We start from the raw sequence: 18777 nt of genomic DNA on the forward strand, positions 1-18777 counted from the left end.
GGGGGGGGGGTGGTAAGCAAAGGGTGTGGGTTTTCTTGTTCAGTGGGTGAAATGCCATAACACTGGCTGTGATGTCGTGCACATACCTATGGGATACACAGAAAAACATTAAATTATCTATTTCACACGGATGAACTACATAGCACGTGTCTCTTGTCAACTTGGCTAGATTTAGAATCACCATAGAAGCGCACCAGTGGGGTATCTATGAGGGTGTTTCCTGAAAGACTCAACTAGAACAGGAAGACCCACCCTGACTGTGGGTAGAACCATCTCACAGGCTCAGGTCTCTGGCTGAATAAAAAGGAGAAGCAAGCTGAGCACCAACACTGGTCTCTGTCTGCCTCCTGACTGTGGCTACAATGCACCCAGCTGCCTCGTGCTCCTGTTGCCAGGCCTTGCCCACCATGTGAGCTGTGCCCTCCAACTGTAAGCCAGAATAAACCCCTTCTTCTTAAGTCACTCTTGTCTGAAATTTTTGTCACAACAATGAGAAAAGTCACTAACATGGTGTGTAATAGTGCCAAAAAAAAAAAAAACTGCTTTTAAAAGAAAATATTGACTGAGGTTTCTTTTTAAGGCCTTCTGTATGACTTTCAAAATCCTCCGGATGAGAGCTATGTTCTGCATATATGAATATGGGAGGCAGCCAGTCCCTAGGCCATCTGAAGGGGAAGCCCTGTGAATAGTCAGGGCTTCCTCTTGTAAACCAAAAACCTGCTGACTGGAGAAGTGAGCAGCCCGGCGGCTTTTCCATTGATTTGTTTGCAACAGCTGAAAGCAAATTTATCTTGCACCACTCAAACAGCAAGGAGGCTTCACCTGCTTTTTAATACATCATTTTTATTCGGAGCCAAATCACACACAGGGCAAAGGATTAGTGGACTCCCCATGGTTGGCTAGGGAGCAAATGTTTTTCCCTGCTTTGGCCTAACAGATGATTCTGAAGAGGGGATCAAAAGCACTAGCTTCCTTCTCTGGCTTCAGGTATCCCACCCACCCCTCACCCCCAGCACCTCACTGAAACTGCTATCAAGTGGGTATAAATAGCTTCTCAGAGTTAGCACAATGCAAATGCCAGGCTGATACATTAATGGGCACCCTTTCACCCCTCCTCTCGTCCTCCTGATAATTTTCTTAGGCAAGTTCAGCACATCCTAGAAACAACTATTGCCTGACTTCCGACATAATACGCTTCCATTACTGGAAAGAGGTGGAACTCCCTGGAATGTATTATCGGTATTAAAAAAAAAAAAAAACTGTGGCAGACAATAAGGGCCACACCATTGTGAATCAAGCCAAATAAAGCACAGACAAGAATAGTGTTACCTTAATTCAATCCTTAGAACGCACAAGATGTCCCTAAGGTCCTCACTCCTAAGCCCAGATAACAAGTCCTTTGGGTGAGGAAGGTCACCTAAGGCTGGTCAAAGGGAAATGGGAAGTTTCATGCTTGGTGGTGTGTAACACAGAACTCTATTCTTCTGCCCTTGGGCCACTTCCTCAGACTTCCTCTTCCATTTGGGGTTCAGCACCCAAACAGGCAAGCAGACATTCCTAGTCCCAGAACTCCATTCCCTTTGAGAGACAGAGATGAATAAGGAAAGATGGATCCTGGTGCCTCGGCGAGTCCTTGCCCCAAGCCATCCATGTTCAGTGGATGGAGAAAAAGGCAGCCTCATCTAAGATAAGATGCATGGGCTGTCTGGAAAGCAAAGACAATGGAGGCCCTCTACTCTAGCTCCTAAAGGAGCCAGAGATGAGAACCAGAGATGGGGGAAGGCGAGAGCCCTGAAAGCACCTTTCTAGGGTCCTCCCATCTCCCCTTCATTTGCCCTTCATCCTGCAGCGAGAAGGGGGCTGCTACATAAAGGATGCTCAGGGTCCATCATGGTAGGGAAGGCTATAGACAGGCAACTCCATCCAGCCTCAGGAGCTTACAGCCCACCCTATTCGCATCTCAGTAGCCAACCAGCAAGCACAGAACTAGGGGCAGAGAGACAGCCAGGCTACAATTATCTAGCTCTGTCCCTATGATCACCCAGCTGCCACTTAGACCCCATTTCAAAAAGTTCTACAGTCTCCCAGAACAGTGCTACCAGCTGGGGACTGAGTATTCACACAAGTGAGCCTGCAGAGCTACCCTACATAAGGCCCTGGTCGTCTCATAATGTAAAATGCATCCATCCGAACTTCAGAAGTCCCTGTAGTCTCAAAGTTCCAACACTGTTCAAAAGTCCAAAGTACCTTCCGCGACTCATGCACTCTCTTAACCATGAGTCCTTCTAATAGCAAACACCAAGTAACATGTTTTAAACACACATTGGTGTGAAATAAACATTCCCATTCTAACAGAAAGGAACAGAAAAACACTGCAAGGGAAGACCGACTAAGGCATCACCAAAAACCCAGCAGGACAAGACAAACAAACCCTGTAGCTTCACATCTATCACTCAAGGCTTTCAATGGAGGCATCTGGACTCTAATAGGCTTGAGCAACCTCACCCTTAAATCCTGTCACCTCTAAAGCATGCAGCCCCTTTGGCATCGCTTAGGTTTGGCTCAGTGCCTGTAGCATCCCTTTTCCTGGGATGTAAACATCCCCAGTCTCCACTGCAGCTTGAGCTTCATCTCCACGGCTTCACAGGTAAACCTTTGAGGAGCTCTGCACTCAGAATGCGATTTTCCTGTGTGTTGCTTGTCCTTCACGGCTGTTTTCTGGAACCCTGGTGCAAGCCTCCACCACCCCAGGGCTCTTGAATTTTGCATGTTTGCAAAATCGGCACAATTTGGACAAAGCCAAATTCTGCCAAAAGCTCAAAATAAAGCCTGGCTCCCAGGGACTTTTGGCTGCAGCAGCCCCAAGCGCCTGGAGGGCTGCACCTGGGGAAACACCTCCCTAGGCAACCCTGCTGGACTGGGGTAACCTGGAGGCTTTATCTTCTTAAGTGATTTCTTCTCCCACTGGTTCACATTGTCATACCCTGGAGTCTTCCATAAGTGAGATCTTGCCTTCAAGGTACCATTTCCACTGTCCTGGGGCAAGAGCTGCAATTTCTCTTGAATGGCACTCATCTCTTTAATAGTCCAGTCTGATTTGCCAGGATCTGCCTTGTCCAGGACCTTAAACAAAAGCACAACCCTTTCCTGGCCAAACCATTCATTTTTTACATCTTTTTTTCTCCACCTTGCTAAAAGCAGCGAGCACTAACCATGTCTTGGTCTGATTGCTGTGTTGTCTTCAAATTTCCTCCACTAATGAGTTAGGCCATTTCTATTTCATTCAACCACTCTTGAACTTTCAGAACAAGGACAGAACAAGGCCAAGTTCCTTGCCAGAATGCAACATAAACAACCTCTTGCCCAGAGGGAATCTTTTTTTCCCCTCTCCTGAGCCCAACCTTTACTGTCCACCATTCGTATTGGTGTTCTCGTCTTCCAGACTCCCATCAGAAGACCTAGTAAGTTCTGCTCAGCTAGTCTAGGGATTTTTAAACTCGTCCACGTTTCTCCTGTAAACCAGTTCTGAAAACCCACAGACCATATGGTCAGGGTTATCACAACCACAATCCCATTCTCAATACTGATTTCCTAGTGAAGTTTTCTCATTGTTAAGACTAAATGCCTGACAGAAGCAACTTAAGGAAGAATTTGTTTGGATTCGTGGCTCAGGGGCTACAACCAATCATGGCAGGAAAGGCTTTCTCTGCAGCTGCCAGAGCTTATCATGTCTTGGTTGCCAATCAGCAAGCGCAAGATGCAAGCCAGACTCAGAGACGGCCTAGAACCTCGAGCCCTACCTACAACCTTACCTCTACCAGCTAGGCACCTCCAACGCTTCTACAACTTCCCCAACAACACCACTAGCTTAGAACGACGTGTCCAGACACACGAGTCTGTGGGGAACATTTCACACTCAAACTGAAGTACCAATGAAACATGCTTGATACGCTGGCTCCTTCGAACAGAGGCCACTTGAGAAAGAGGATAGAGACTGAGGGTTCCTCTGGGCCCTTTGTGTGCCAGGCGAGGGTCCTCTAGCAGAAGGTCTGTGCTGAGAGTCCCCTCCAGGCTTTGGTCAGTGTGTCCTGGTGGTTGTTCCTAAGATGGCGTTAGTTACTGAGACTTGAGCCACACAACACAGACTCTGTTGGCAGTGACAGTGCCCTTATCCTCTTGTAATTTGTGTGGCCATCCCCCACACACACACATGCACACCCTCAAGCCCTGCTCCTTTCTCCAGCTCGGGAAGGCCTTCAGTCATCAGTCCCTTCATCCCCTGTCCTAGTTGGTGACCCAACGATGTGGATATAAGCAGCTATGTTCCTCCATCTGTCCATCTGTCTTATGTCAGTTTAATTTCTTGTAACCCAGTCAAGAATCCAGATGTACAAGGAAGACATTTTTCACCCTGCGACGTTCTCCATCCAGGACTGATTGAGAGGAAGTCCCAGAAGTGACCTTGCCCCACGCAGGGCAGATGGTCGAGGCCAGTTCCCATCAGCCACTAGCCTTGAACCCGGAAAATAAGACAGGCCAGAAAGGCAAGCAAACATTTGACAGACCTGGGCTCGTCTCCAGAGGACGAACGAAAAGCAAAATTGCCCCCAAAGACGATGAGAGAGGAAATTGTCACACAGATTCCACAGTTCAACACCAACCCAGCAATGGGTCCACAAGGGTTCCAAGATGATTCTCCTGGATGTTTTCCTAGAGCAATAAACACCTCTGAAATGACATGCACAGTGAAATGACATGGGGATCGAACAGGACCACCAAGTCAGCCCCTACCTAGATGAACAGGAAATGGACCCAGAAATCAGGGTTAGATGATGCCATGAGGAATGGTCCCAAAGGCTGCTACTGTTCCCTATAGCTCTACCGCTAAAAATACAGAAGGATCAGCTGTGTGTACTGAGACTCACCGCCAGCAATGCAGATTTGTCCGGGGCCAGCACTTTCCTGGAGGCCTGGAGATCCCTCATGCACACAAAGTAAACACGGTCTGGTATGTGTACATTTGGAAGACTCTTTATATAAACAGGTTCACAAATTGGAGGAGAAAAATCCTCTGTAGACTAATAGTCTGATTTGGGGTTTAGAAATTACAGTCACTAAAAATATACACCAGGACAAGCTTTATATTTTTAATGTAAATATTTACATTCCAAACAAAGGATCCTGGAACCTTAAGACAAGCTATATGTTCCAGGCACACAAAATGCTAACAGACCCTGGCTCTTGCCTGAGTGGATGACCCTTGTTTATATTCTTGGAACAGCAACCAAATCCCCATAACATTCTTCCCACAACTCTCAAGACGCACCAAAAAAAAAGGCAGTGATTGTTCTTAAAAATAACTGCTCCAAGAAGATGCCAGGAGTCCAGCGTCATTACACCAGGCTCTTCTAGAAGGTCACCAAGTGTCAACTCCTGGGTCATGACACCAAGCTCAGAATCCCTATCTTCTGGACATATACGAGCACCCTCCAGAGACTGGCTCTCAGACAGATCTTTGTAAACTGATGTACAGATTCGATACATGACAATCACTCTCAACTAGGAGCAGAGCCAGCCATGAGAAAGTGAGAAGGGACAGCCTCCTCACTGATAAGGGGCCCACTAGACCAGGCAAACAGACATTACCCAGAAAGTCAGATCACGCTACACATGGAAAAAACTCAAAAGCAAGAAATACAAAGGAGTGGAATTGTAGAAGCTCAGAGGAGGAAGGCTGCACATGGATGGGACAAGAAGGCACATGACAGTGGCCAGCTGGGCTTCCTAATAGTGGTGATGCTAAGGCAACGGTTGGGACACAAGGAAGAACAGACAGATGCAGGGGCTCCCCTTCCCGGTGGCGAGGGGACTTGGGTACAGCCAAGTCTAGGCTAGCTCGTCAGGGAACTTGTCACAAAGACAGAACTACCCAGTAGACGTGCAGGCCAGTGGCAGGCATGCTGGATGACAACAGCCCGGCACTTGGAAGACCGAGACAGCATAGCACAAGTCCATCGGTTTGAGACCAATCTCAAGGACCGAGCAAGACAAAAAGGAGAAACAGGGGGAGGGAGAGGCCCACTTCCAGTTGAGGGGCCAGGAAAGAAGGAAAGAAAAGCTCTCTAGCTAGCAGCAGCCATTACCTCCATCCAAGTGAACTGCATTCAGGTTAGAATGTAGCCTTGAAGTCTGTGGTCAAAGCAGATAATAACACAGAACTGATACATCGCAAGCACATTACGGCCACCCTGCCCACCACATGCCGAAGAGATGACACAGACCAACCTATTACTGGATATTTGATCACACTGTGAACCCCAAGATGGTGCTAATTAACTAAAATCAACCTTGAGGCAAGAGGCGGAGCCAGGATATAGTTGACAGGAAGTAGCCATCGAGAGTTAGGGGGAGTCTGGAAACCTGAGAGGGACATGCACAGGAAGTAGTGAGGAGAGACTTTTGAGTTTGGGACAGCTAAGGGGAGCTTTCTTGTTGGGCCGCTGGCTAAGAAGGAAGGTCAACTGGTTTCTTCTTGGCCTCTCTGAGCTAGCAGGTTTACCCCAGTATCTGACTCCTGAATTTTTATTGGTAAAATAGAATGGTAGAGACTTAGTTAAAAATTACATTAGGCTGCAGAGGCAGTGGCAGTTCCGGCAGGATGCAGAAGTCCCATCAGGCCTCAGCCTGAGCAATGGGGCAGGAATTGCTGAGCCAGTCAGTAGCTGAAACAGCAGTAGATTCAGGTGCAGCCGCTGTGCTATGAAAGCAACACCAACTCTCCACCATGGACCAGACACTAAGCTCAGCACGTTGCTTCCTGCCTGCGAGAAAAGTGTCTATGCCGGGAAGTAGCTGCACAGTCCCAAGAATACAGAAGACACAGATCGTCACTGCCTGCCTCACCTCTCCTGCTGCTTACCCCAAGGAGGAAAGTGGCTATCCAGAAGGGACTGAAGCCTCCCATGTGTGCAGACTACGGAGTCCGTCAAACCCTGTTTTGTAGTATACCTCACCCACCATACTGGTTCAGCATACATGCCAACCTCAGCTTCAGATAGGAACAAAGTCACATTTGAGTTCCACCAGAAAACTGGCTGGATCTGAGGAAGATCCCTGAACCCCAGCGTATACTGGTCATAATAAACCACTCACCAGGCAGCAGTTGTCACATGAGAAAACTGTGATACATTCAGCCTTGTCCAGGGTCATGGGAATGAGATGGAAAACCACAGCAGGGACTTGAATCGGAATTACCATGAAGCTGCTGGATGGGCTCTGCCGGGGACCTTAGGTGGCTTTTCTGAGTGGCTGGGGGTCCAGCCCCTGAGCTAGGAAAATGCACTGTGTCCCTAAACAGGCTGACCAGAAGTGCTGGCTATTCTTCCAATCAGCTGAGCTCGCTCACAAGCGTAGAAAGTGCAGGCATGCTCCAAGCCCCATTCATCAACAGTGTGTCACTTCCCTCCCCCGATCACTTTCACTCTGAAATGCAGGGTTGGGCGGCGTGATAAAGGTGCCACGGGCCCAGTACCCCTAGGGTAGCTAGCTACGAGGGCACAGAAAAGTACGACAGATCCATCCTGGCCCATCTTCCTCTTAGGTGGCTGTACCACTATCTTTTTGACCACAGGGAACAAAATAGCCCAGCAGGCACATATTCCATTTCCAGAGAAAATGTGAAACCATCGGCCCCAGAACACGGTAAGGAAAACATAATGGTGCCCAGCCTGTATCTAATTATCTGCCCATGTTGGGGTATTTTCCAGACACCTGGGTGACTAGGCCGCCTGCTTCAGTGTTTCTACCACAAACACAATTCTGGACAGTATCCAAGTTTCCGTTTTTTTAAACGACACCCTCTGCTTTTGAGGATCTGCCAGCATTACTTTCCCCAGAAGTCTAAAATGCCTGAACCAAGATGAGTTCTAGAAATGTAAACGAGGTGTCAGGAGCACCTGCCCTCGCCAGGAGCTCCCTTCCACATCCATTCCCTCTTAGGTTCTTTCAGACTCAGAGAGGGGCTCAAGATGTGATGTTCAAAGGCCAGCTACTCCAGCACATTTTTTTCTTCCTGGAGGATGGCCTGGACAGCATCAAATAGTCAGGCACCTACAGCCTACCTACAGGGCCACTAAAAGGGGCACAGAGGGTGCCCCTTTTAGTGGGTACCCTGTCCCCTCCCTGCACAGATGAGAAGATGTCTGGGAGAGTTAAAGCCACAGCCTTGGGAAATATAGCTGGGACAAGGCAATAAGGGGCTCCCCAGCGCGCGCTCTCTCTCTCTCTCTCTCTCTCTCTCTCTCTCTCTCTCTCTCTCTCTCTCTAATGCTTTTCTATTTTTTTTATCTTGCACGTGCTAGGCAAGTCCTCCACCACTGAACTACATTCCTAGCGATGGCCTCAAGGTGGACTAGATTAGATAGAGAACATGATGCTTTAAGGCAGTGACTCTCAGGCTTCCTAATGTTGAAACCCCTAAGTACAAGTTCCTCATGTTGTAGTGACCCCCCCAACCATAAAATCATTTTGCTGCTACTTCATAACTGTAATTTTCCTACTGTTATGAATCATAAAATAAATACCTGTTTTCTGATGATCTCAAGTGATCCCTGTGAAAGGGTCATTTGACCCCTTAATGGGGTCACAACCGACACGTTGAGAACCGCTGCTCTAAGGATACACGGTTTAGGGGTGCTATGCAGTTTTAGGCCTCAGAGATATTCCTCTATCATGCTAGGAGTTCTAGAAAAGAAATAATTACACAATCCAATGCTCACGGAGTGCTATTTACCAGGCATTGTTCCCAGCACCTGGCAGGGACTTAACTCTTTTATAGGACACCTGGGCGAAATCATCCGAAGGCTCCAATCTCCAAGGCACTCACCAGACTGCCACTGCACTCTCCCAAGGCCCCTCGAAGACGCCTGTCAGCCGCATTATGTAATTCTGACTTGCACAACTTCTGCCTCGCCCACTAATCTCATTGCTGTGCAGGAACTGCGTGCTGAGAGCTGACTCTCTGCCCCCATGCACCTGGCCCAGGGCCACACCTAAAGGGAATGCATAAATATTGCACGGAGCTGCTTTCAACCATTGGGATGGGGGTGGGGGGGAGACGATGCTCCCCTTCTCTCTGCATCCCTGCAAATTCTGTAAAGGACAGAAACCTCTTCCCACTTGCCAACTCCCCTCCACTGTTAATTCCACTCACGGAAACACAGTCTTCTCCTGGAGTGAGGACTGGCCCATCCCCCCTTCACCCATCCTCCCTGCACATAGGAATAATCAAAACCATGGGGAGGGTCTCCCTTACCCTCCCCTGGACCTCTAAGAGAGACGAAAGGATACGTATATCTGTGGGACCTGCCTAGCACAGGGCCAGCTGTGAATGTATAGGGGCTCCTGGATTCTCGTGTTTTAGGAAAACAATTCCTATTGGCCACATCGACACCAACCCTTCTCTTCCTGGATATTAGGCTGGACAAACTAAGTATGTAACCGCCACCTTTATTGTCTCCTCAGGATGTGGGGAGCCGGGGTCTTCGCATGCATCATTTCATCATAGTGTTTCAGAGGAGAAGCAGTTTCGGGGAACACACAGGACCCAATATGTGAGGACAATAAAGAAACCCACTGTGTAAGCTGAAACGCCTTGTCTCTGAATACTCGACCAGCTAAGAACAAACAAGATCTCTTTATTCCCAGCTGGAGGACCCAACTGCCCTTTGAAGTAACTTAATATCCACGGTACCTGAGCCTCCCGAACTTACAGCCCAGAAAGTGACATGGGTTGCGTTCTTATTCCCAGTGACTCAACAGTCACTTCTAAGTCACACACTACTGAAGACACATCTGCTTGGATGTAGGACACTCCCAAGCCTGCTACAACTTTTGAAAACACAGTTTCTACCTTTAGAATTGAAAACATCTCTCATATGGATGGTCTTCCAATGGCATCTCTACAAACAGGGGCCGGCTGAGGCTCCAGGAAGGGGACAGGCTCAAGAGGTGTAGACAGAAGCAACAGCTGCCAACCCCAAAGAGTGTCCTCATCTGAGAGTTTGTAAGAGACCCAAGCCAGCATAGTAGCCATGAAGATCCACCCACACCAGGCTTTTCCCCTGTCCCCACAGCCAATCCCTCTCTTACACTGGCTTTGACTTACTCTCACTCCGAGGCCTGCAGCTGAAGGATCATCTGTCCACATGACACTGGCAAGTCTGTCTGCCTGTCCTAAGAGAGAGCAGGGACTCTGTCTTATTCCCATGGCATCCCTAGGCGCAACTATGGGGTCTATTCAGTAAACCAGCAGACAAGATGTTTTACGCAAAGTCTCACTGCTCTTGATGGGGGTGCATGGACTAGCTGTGGGGCCCACGACACAGAGCATGTAGAGAAGCCTGGGCAGGCCTCCTCTAGCTCCAGGCAAGACAAGTAGATGCCAGTGTGTGAGCCCATGTGGACCATCACTTGTCTATACAGTTTAAGTCTTCTCTGACATCTCAACACAGAGCCACCACTGCCACCACTGCCTCACCTCTATCATCCTTAGACTCCAGCCCACGCATCCATACCCAGGCTTAAGAACTGTTCGGAACAAATGCCCTTGTCATATGATTGGGCATCTCTTGGGTATATTCCCAAGAGTGGCATTGCAGGGTCCAGGGATAGGTTGATCCCCAATTTCCTGAGAAACCGCCACACTGATTTCCAAAGTGGTTGCACACGTTTGCATTCCCACCAGCAATGGATGAGGGTACCCCTTCCTCCACAACCTCGCCAGCAAAGGCTATCATTGGTGTTTTTGATTTTAGCCATTCTGACAGATGTAAGATGATATCTCAAAGTTGTTGTTCTGAGCTCCCAAGGTCCCAATGGGGAGCAGAAAAAGGGAGAACATGAGCAAAGAAGTCAGGACCAAGAGGGGTGCACCCACCCACGGAGACAGTGGGGCTGATCTATTGGGAGCTCACCAAGGCCAGCTGGATTGTGACTGAAAAAGCATGGGATAAAACTGGACTCTCTGAATATGGCGGACAATGAGGGCTGCTGAGAAGCCAAGGACAATGGCACTGGGTCTTGATCCTACTTCATGTTCTGGCTTTGTGGGAGCCTAGCCAGTTTGGAGCTTCACCTTCCTAGACCAGGATGGAGGGGGGAGGACTTCGGACTTTTCACAGGGCAGGGAACCCTGACTGCTCTTCAGACTGGAGAGGGAGGGGGAGAGGACTGGGGGGAGGGGAAGAAGAGGAGAAGGAGGGGGAGGGAAATGGGAGGCTGGGAGGAGGCGGAAATTTTTTTTTCTTCAATAAAAAAAAGGAAAAGAAAAAAAAACTGTTCGGAAATTAACAAGACCCATGGACTCTGCTTTTTCCCAACTAGCTGGAGCCCAGTGGAGGCTTCCTGCTGTGTCACTCACCTGTTCAAGGCATCTATCTATCTCTCTCCTCTCCACAGCATACGCACATACACAAACACACCACCACCACCACCATGCAGATCCCCAGCTTGTTCTCTGCAACTTCAAAGCTTCCCAGCTCCTGAGGCCCAACTGGTTAATTTGAGATTGTTCTTCTCAAGGCACTGAATAGGCACAATCTAGTTGCCACTGGCCCAACCTTTCCCTCTTTTTCTGGCTCCTTCCTGATGCAAGGATTACTCTCTTGGGAATGGGAGAAAGGGAAGCCTCTCTTCAGATGCAAGCAAAGACAGGGTGTAGAAGGAACAGTGGCCCTCACAGCACCCATTGTTAACAGCACTAGATCCCTGGGTAGGACAGTGGCCCAGGTTTCGTACATCAGAGAAAAGCATGACAGACCAGCCTCCTCCAGCGTTGTGTTTCCTTCAGGGGATCCTAAGATAGTTCCTGGGGGAGTGAGACCTTGGGAAGAAGGTTGGACCTAAGTCTTCCTGTTCACCCATGCCCTAGTAGGGAAACATAAGCAAGCCACTTCACCTCTCTTGAGGTGACAACAAAGAAAAAAAAATCTTCAGTTTTTCTTTAGTTTGGGGGGAAGTAAACTTGCTGGCAAAATCCAACCCAAAAAGCATTTTTATTCCCAGCCTACTTTGAACAAAACCATATGATGTGTGTGTGTTCACATATCAACAAACACTTGGTAAAAGCAGAAAATGCCATATTCTGAAGAAGAGGTCTTGATTTTGAGAGGAGGCACCTGAGAGGAAATTTCTGGTGGAGAACAGAGGGACTTCAAGAGAAACTTTGGGAAAACCTCTAAGCTTCATCTCCCCTCGGGGCAACCACAGTGGAGGAGGATACAGATGTTCTCAGGGGGCCTATTGGTATGATCACTCCAATCCCGGGATGTGATCCACACCATTCAGTCAGGCATTGCAAAAGATGGGTACACTGAAAAGCTAGGCTTCAGTAACAGAGGCACCCCACCGGTCAGAAGTAGCAGTTGATAATGGGCAACCAACCTCAGGGAGTCACTGACCACAAGCCCTCACAAGGCTTTCCTGAACTTCATTCCTGAAAACTGTACTCATCACGGATGAGGTGAAGGCGTTCAGCAGATTTACTAGGAGACGCAGGACAAGAGCCCCCCCCCCCAACCCCCCAGCAGCTGGTTCCAACCCCCAGACTCCCCGCCACCAGCAAGAGCGCTTACTAAAGGCGCCAATGTCCCGGCCACCAGCCAGCAGCCTAGCAGCAGGCAACCCAGTCCCAATACTGGGCTGCTCCAGTCGCTACTCCAGCAGCGTTGTCTGCCCCTCAAGACAGGCAAGCAACGTGGACACTCAGATCGTGATGGAGCAGTCAAACAAGGGTGAGCGGGACCTTGGAATCCTAAATGTGGACACTGATGAGCGCAAGCCAGCCAATCAGTTCGCCCGAAGAAGAAATCAGGCGCTTCCCCAGCTCTCCATTCATTCCCTGCAAAGCCTGGCTCCCCTCGCCCCGGCGCCATCCAGAATCCCAAGGGGCTCCACCCGGCCAAGTGCGCCAAGACCTGCCACCAGCCACCACAACCCTCGATTCCTCTCCACCGGCGCACACAATCCCACCGATTAGCACGCCATCGCCAACCCCAGCGTCGCCCCCAAGTCCGGGCCGCTGCCTTCCCGGCTCCGGGCGGCAGTCGCCGCCGCCCCGCGGCCCGGTTCAGACAAGCCTCGTTCTACCCGCTATTCCTCAGCTGGCCGAGGACACCACCAGACTCCTTAGTCAGGCCGCTTCGGGGACTAGGGGACAGGGGCGAAGGAAAAAGCGGAGAGTAAAAAAGTTCAGGCCTCTCCATCCGTTCTTCCCAGGCCTGTTCCCACAGTCCCTCCTCAAGAACCCTGGTGCTACAGACGCCGACGCCTGAAACTGTTCCCCCAAATCCACACGTGCCTTCCTGCTGGGAGACGTATAGCAGCTACAGCCCGGGTTTCCGAGGCGGCTCCCATCGGTACCAGAGACGGTGGGAGATGCCCACGTACCTGCCCCAGGCTGTGCCTGTAAACTTCCCCCAAAGTGTGCGGGGGAGGGGCATTGAGCACGGTTAGGAGAACCCCGGTCCCCAGTTCTGCCCGCGGCGAACTCGCTCCAGAAAATCGCCGACCTGTCTGTCCATTGGTCCTATATCCAGCGGTTCTCCGCCTTCAGCTTCCAGGGCTGGCTGGCCCAGGGTCGCGCGGATTCTGACTCCTTGGGGCGTTTCTGCGGGACAGCCGGCCGGTGCGTGCCCCGCGGCGTGCGTCCTCCGCCGGCCTCCAGCTGTCCACAGCGCCACCACGCCACCACCCGATCCCCTTTCTCGGAGCTTGGGCCACATTCGCTCTGGCTAGGGAGGGGGCGTGTGAGCCCCGGCGCCTCCACCCGCAGTCGTTCCCGCAGGGCCCCCAAGCGCGCTGGGCACCCAGAGCGCGGCCAGGACTGAGCAGTGAAAGGGACGCCTCCTACTGGGGACTGAGCCTGGAGCGTGGAGGCCCGACCGAGGGGTGCGGGCCCAAACCTGCCAGAGCTCGGCGCGCTCCAAGTTCATTGTCTGCCTGGGCCGCCGCCGCCTCCACGCCGGGAGCACCGCGGGGAGTGAGGCTGCGCACTGCTCCCGCCACCTGGACTCCCAGCTCTCAGTCCCGGCCAGCCGGAGCGGAACCCGCAGAGGGGCACCGGAACCCCGAGCCAAACCTCCTCGCGCCGCTTCTCGCAGCCCCCAGCCCGCACCCAACTTGTACCTGAAAAGCCCAAGACGAGCTCAGAAGCCTCTGCAGCTCCGACTCCGCGGGAGCGCGCACCCAGCCCCGCGCCTAGCGCCCGTCATCCAGGGCGCATCAACCTGACTCCACGAGCGCTAGGAGGAAAAAGTTTGGGAGTGACTAGCAGATGGCGAATGAAACCTCTGAAGAGAACCCTCCCCCCCGTCCCATGTCGCGCTGACACACAGCAGCTCGAGTCTGGAATGCGAGATCAAGGCGTGCGCGCCCCACTGAGCGGTGGGTTTGGTCCCCGCCCCCTCGCCCTGCAAGTAAATACAGTTTGTGTGTTGCGGTAACTCTGAAAAGGCAAAACCGAAACCTGGTGTGTGTGGCTGTGACCCAGGCTACCAGAGACAGTTTTAAGGAACTTGGCGGTCCAGAGGCAGCCCATACATTGATATTCAAGGCCATTGACGCTGGTGGTTTCGGCGCCCTCTGTTGTATTTTTGCATCCTACAAAGGCTGCCTAGCTCTTTAGCCTTGTAGGTCTGCTTCTTTTGAGAGGTAAGGTTCTGCAGGACACTGAGCACCACTGACTGCCGCAGTGGCCCACGGGGGGCTGCTCCAAGGAAGGGTTCCAGTGGACGCCCCCCTCCCCATACTGTGGGCTGAAGATGCAAATCGGTTGGTGTAAAGACACCTTAAACTCCTAAGGCTTGTTCGGGAAAGCCTCAGGAGCACCCAACCCAGACTCTGGGAACAGGATAGAAGCCACAGTCTGTTCCCATGGCCAGAATCCAGCACCTTGTTTCTCGAAGCAATAGGGAAACCACTCTCTAAACTGTAGAATGCTGGAACATGTAAGAAAGGTGTTTCTAGACAATGAGAGTCCCCCTTCTCTCTTGCTGGAGGTTGCACCTCATGCCTTAGAAGCTACTATCACCCTGAAGTCATAAACTTCTGGCTCAGCCTCCATGGCAACTGACTCAGAGGTCACAATCAGAGGATTATAACTGCAGATGGGAACCGTGAATGACAAGGGAGTTCTTCAAAACCCCTGTCTTGTTTTCCAACAAATACTGCCTCTTACATAAAGATCCGCAAAGAAAGATTAATGAAGCAATGAGGCCGGGCTCCCCCCTCCCCTAGTCAGCAGACTCTATTGCTGTTTCCCGTGTAGACTCGGCCTAGCGATTTGGAGGTCTTTATTATTTTTTTTTAAACAAAAACCTTTTTTCCTAAAAATACAATGAGCTGGTTTTTGCAGAGTTCACAATTCCCAATAGATAATGATGCCATTTTTCATGGTCTTACACACGTTGTGGCTTTGGGGCTTATTTATTAGCTCCGGAGAAAAGACTGCCTTTCAGTAACATTTATATATTCGAGTAATTGCGCTGGGACACAGTGCAGGTTGCTGTTAAAGAGGGTGGGTTGTGCAGGCGCCGGCAAGCAGAGTCCTGGGCCAGGCAGCTGTCAGAGCAGGGTGTGCAGCCGGTTTAAGCAAACACAGGGAAGGTTCTTTGGAAACAGCAAGGAGGAAATCCCCTCCTGTAAGAGTGTGTGGAACATGATCCCCGGGCCACACGTATGGGGGCTTTCCAATACATGCCCCATTATGGAGATGGCGCTGGGCCCACCCAGATGACTTTCAAATTCAGGTGTCAGAAATCACAGCTGACATGGGAGCAAATTGTTTTTAAGTAAAATCCCTGTGCTGCTTTGATATGAGTTCCACCGGGACTTTCCAACAGTATTATACATGTTCCTGCGATTACCTGGAAAAGGAATTCTTTCTTTTCCTCGCTCAACATTAACTTCAAAAAATTATCCAAGTATTGCCTGTTATCCCAAAAGGCTCTAACAACACCCACAAGCCCTGGGTGAGTAGAGAGAGGGAGTGAGGGATGGATGGATAGCAACGGGGAGAGACTAGTGCTGGTAGGCCTTTGGCAATTCATAAGAAACAAACACAGAAAGTTTAAGACAGTAAACACGGCCTCCTCAGCATTCATTCCCAGGTTGTCATGATTGGGGGGAGAGAGGGAGTTGTTGCCTGGGTTCAAATCCTACTTCCAATACCTACTAACTAATTCTGCATAAGTCCCTTCTTTCTGAGCCGCTATTGGTCCATTGAATTATTAATCCCAGCTCTTCAATCTTCCACAGTGGTCCCACCCGTACATTTGTGTCACTATAACGAGATACCTGAAGCTGGCTAACACTAAAGAAAAGGGGTTTGTTTACCTCGTGATCCTGGGGGCTCAAGAGCCAGGATCTGGCAGAGTTCTTTTTTTACTGGCAGGCTTCCAAAGTAGTTCAGACCATCACACAGCAGGGAGCCACGTGTCTGTGTGTCTTCTCTGTCTTCCTTTTCTTATAAAGCAAGTACCTAATCCTAAGACTTCCCACTCTGATATCCTTATTCTGATCACCTCCCAGAGGCCCCACCTCCAAATCCTATAGTTGAAGTTTCTCCTGACGTGTCACGACGAGGATTACATTTCACCATATGCACATTTGGCTGACACACTTCTCAGCGGTATCAGTGACATACATCTCCCCTGCCACCACCTCATGGTGAAAGGGCTGCTCCTCTTAGCGACTTGACTTTTGCCTTTTTTTTTTGTGGGGAAGGACAATGAGATATTGGGGAACGATTAGGCCAGAGGCTAGAAGTGCTCTTGTGAGGCCAGGCTTGCTGTGTCCTATTCTAGTGGCCCTCCTTATAAAGACCATGTCTTAAATAGGAGCTTCGTCTTTCCACAAGGCTCCAGAATGAACCCTGTGAAACAGACCTGAGTTCAGTTTATACCCTGGAGCCAAGTGATCCCAGCTCCAGCTGCACTCAGAGGCACACACACACACACACACACACACACACAAACAAACAAGGTGGGGGGCGGATGTTCCTCTGTTGCAAGCTGTTTTGTTACACAGAATTATTGTGGCAGCAGCTGACTGAGCCATTTACAGCAGTGTGTTTATGGCAAAGCACATGCTAGGCACAGGGGTGGGAGAGATGACTCAACAGTTAAGGGCACTGGCTGCTCTTACAGAGGACCTGGGTTCAGTTCTCAGCACCCATGTAGTGGCTCAGAGCTATCTGTAGGTCCAGTTCTGGGACATCCAATGCCCTCTTCTGGTCTCCACAGGCACTGCATGCACGTGGTATACAGACATACACACAGGCAAATGCTTACCTGTATGCATAAAATAAAAAAATAAATCTTTAGAAATAGAAAAAATGATAATCACAATTATTGGGCTATAGGAAACAAAGTAGCTATTATTAGTGAGCATCATTCTTGAAAGTTGTGTACATAGTTTCCATATGAATAATAATGAGTTAAATGAGTGATGATTATAACTTGAATAAAGATTTAGAAGGGACAGCATCAGAGCATTGTAAAAAGGACCCACTACAGCCCTTACAGTCACATTCATTCATTCTGGAAGTATTCTCTGCACACCTACTGTGTGCCATACAATAGGATGACTGAGGGAGCCTCTGAGATAACTAAGGTCCATTCTCTTCCTAAAGGGACCGCCACAGACCCCCATGAGACAAGCAGTACTTTCCCATTCTGCATCCTTAAACCTACCCAACAAGCCATGCTACTTATGCCCATCCTTCATGCTGGAAGACTGAGGCTCAGAAACCAAGAGTGTAGAAGCACACCTGTTTGCTACCTACTGGTGCCAATGACACCAAGTTAATGGTGGGCAAACCCATTCAAACTGGGTTCCTGTCCCTTTCTGGCCCTCAGTCATGCCGGGGCTTAGTAAACACGAGGCCCACAAGGCACAGATTCTGCTTCTGCCATAAAAAGGGCTTTGCCCAGGGTTCCTGAGGGCCCTGGAGGTCATTGCAGAGGCTCTCAAATTCATTCCGGCAGCCCTAGGTTCAGATTTCTGCAACGACCTGCTTCCCACCCTGTGACTTTGACAAATTTAGACTCCTCAGTAACTCGAAATGCATTTCAACTTCTATAATTTTAGAAATCCTTTGGTTAGGCGGATCCCTCCCCCAGTAATGCATCCATTAAGTGTACTTTAAACCAATTTTGGTATGCTAATCCATCACAAATCGACGTGAAATTTGGGTTCTTGTGAAAATTTCCTACACCCGATCCAAACCCTCTACAGGATTTAGGATAGTAAGAGGTTCCTTAAAGCGGCAGGCTTGACTCGACCCTGAACGTTCAGGGGGACACGGGGGAAGCCAGAGCTGATTTTAAACAAATACACACGTTCACACACAGACTGTCTGTGGTAATGGGAGGGGAGGGGCAAGTTATTCCAAGAAAAAAGAAATGCTGCCAAATCCTTAAGATTTCAGAACTCTTGGAGCGATGGCATCACACGTTACTGCATTCCCGGCCCATAGTACCATAGTCTAGTACCACACACACACACCCTAGAGGTGCTTGGCAAAGGGGCCTATTGGAGTCACCTGCTTGGATTGTGACCTGCCTCCTGTGATTATCCCCGTTGCCTAAAACTCAGACCTTCTCTCCCCACGAGTGAAGCATGGGGATGCTGCAGGAACAATCGGAGCCACTGCAGAAGAACCACGTGAGGATGGGAGTGTGGTCGAGGAAGCCAGGGGAGAGCACAAGCCCTGTAATT

General features: G+C 50.0%; 1 protein-coding gene across 3 annotated transcripts in view; it reads right to left on the reverse strand.

Annotated features, from left to right (window-relative positions):
• Chst15 (carbohydrate sulfotransferase 15) overlaps positions 1-14408 on the reverse strand; it is an 84185-nt gene extending 69777 nt beyond the window's left edge. The window contains exon 1 of one of the 3 annotated variants that reach the window (XM_026781660.1): positions 14185-14408. The gene's annotated coding sequence lies outside the window, so the exon portion shown is untranslated. The other 2 variants (XM_005351394.3, XM_026781659.1) reach the window with 2 other exon arrangements.
• Positions 14409-18777: the final 4369 nt, after the last annotated feature.

The sequence above is a fragment of the Microtus ochrogaster genome, chromosome 8 (assembly GCF_000317375.1).
Source record: "Microtus ochrogaster isolate Prairie Vole_2 chromosome 8, MicOch1.0, whole genome shotgun sequence".
In the NCBI taxonomy this organism is placed as follows: Eukaryota; Metazoa; Chordata; class Mammalia; order Rodentia; family Cricetidae; genus Microtus; species Microtus ochrogaster.